The following is a 1,947-nucleotide window of genomic DNA, read 5'->3' as shown; positions in this document are numbered from 1 at the left end:
AGAACGATAAAACATACATTTGATTTCTTTGTAGGTTTCTTTTTTTGACGAGCTGACTAGAGAACCCAAATGAGAGTTAGTCTTCTAAAGTCACACCCAAGAGACATACAAGCAACATATCCAAGCAACCCTCAAACTATGAGCTTCAAACAATAATTCGAGATTCTTTAGGGTTTTGAGGATTATGAACTTTGACAATTGAGAGGTATATTTCACATGTATCAAAATCGGATTTGGAGCCCGTTATTTATAGGGAGGTGATTTGAAACCCTAGAGATAACTATCAAATATATTAATAATTATCTAATGAATTCAATTCATTCTGGAATATTCCATATTCCATTTATTTACTATTAACTAATTAAACTATTAATTAATTAACAAAACAAGTGCCTTAAATAAATATCTTTTCAAATCAGTTTCATTTTTTTTGTTCTTGCGTGTAACCCTAAAGGACATTGTTACTTATAGTAATATTATCGGGTTTGTTATGGATATGGGCACTATTATCCATTAGCTCCCACTTGAACTTAGGCGTCAACAATTGACCTATCTAATACTTTACTAGAAATAACAATGAGTGGTAGTCCAATGCAGCTACTGCACTTATAGCAACTTTGCTATAAACATCCCTAAGACTAATAACTTCAAATTCCTTTTGATCTTCATGATACCTTATTATGAACTAGAGATAAGGATAAAAGGTTAATCTCATGGTTCGAGATTCTGTTTACCGATACTGATTTGTGATGACTTCACAGATTAACTGTTGAATCTAACCAACTTAGTCTCAGCCTGGCCAAGCATTTATTGCCAATCACCAAATCAACGAGGGGACTAGAGATATCTACATCTCTAATTCTGTTAGAAGGATCAAATAAACTTTGACTACAGGAAGAGGATACATGAAGAACATGGACTAGGTCTAGTTCCACCCGAGATTCCAACTGAGAGAAGTTTTAAGCTCAAGGGACATATTCTATCCATGCTCAAGGACATACCTTTTGCCGGGAAAGAGTATGAAGATGCTTTCAAGCACATTGATGAGGTCAAAGACATTTCAAACTACTTTCATGTTCCAAATGTGCGAAGGGAATCCCTTTTACTAAGGATGCTTCCGGTGACATTTACTGGTGAAGATAAGGTTTGGTTGAAGTCTCTTGCACCCGGATCTATTACCACATGGGCGAATCTTCATGATACTTTTATTGAGCAATTTAGTCCACCTACTAAGATTTTAAAGCTTAAGAAGAAGATATCAAACTTTCAATCAGAGGTGGAAGAGTCCTTATAGGAATCTTAGGAGAGTTACAAGGGCTTGCTAAAAAGTTTCCCTCAACATGATTTGAATGTTCATCAAGAAGTTTCCATTTTCTATGATCGATTCAATGTAAATAATAGACAACTTCTTGACTCGCAAGGGTCGGTGACGAAGAAGGAGCTGACAACTATAAAAGAATTAATTGAAGAGTTTGCAAAGCACTCACAAGAGTACCACAACTCACGAGATGATGTTACAAGAGGAAAATGAGATAGAGGGAATGAGAACTTGAATGAAATCAAAGCTAAACTAGATTCTATGGATAGGCAAATGAAAAAATTAGATCAATACATTCATGCCATTCGAGTCAGGTGTGATAATTGTAATGGGCCACATTTGACTGAGGATTGTGACTTAGATGAATATGGGAACAGGAAAGCACAAGTTTTCTACTCAATTGGTGACAAGTATGATGAAGATTGGAGGAAACCCAAAAAGGAGTGGTTTCCATGTGAAGAGTACAAGAAACAAAAGGATGAGAAGTATAGACAAACTGGTAGAGGTTTCTATCAAAAAGAGTAACCACTACCCGAAAAGAAGATTGGTTTTGAGTCTGTACTTCATAGATTTATGGAAGTATTTTAAAAGAGACATGATACTAATGATACCAATACGAGAAATCATCA

At 35.3% G+C, this 1,947-nt stretch overlaps 1 non-coding gene across 1 annotated transcript; it reads right to left on the bottom strand.

Moving 5' to 3' along the window:
- Positions 1–1,240: 1,240 nt before the first annotated feature.
- Positions 1,241–1,347, bottom strand: LOC145123098 (small nucleolar RNA R71). The gene has a single exon (XR_013714977.1). It is a non-coding gene; the product is annotated as a small nucleolar RNA R71 (small nucleolar RNA).
- Positions 1,348–1,947: the final 600 nt, after the last annotated feature.

This window comes from Lactuca virosa, chromosome 6 (assembly GCF_052849685.1).
Source record: "Lactuca virosa cultivar CGN04683 chromosome 6, Lactuca_virosa_CGN04683_v6, whole genome shotgun sequence".
Taxonomy (NCBI): domain Eukaryota; kingdom Viridiplantae; phylum Streptophyta; class Magnoliopsida; order Asterales; family Asteraceae; genus Lactuca; species Lactuca virosa.
This window is presented reverse-complemented; position numbering and strand designations above follow the sequence as displayed.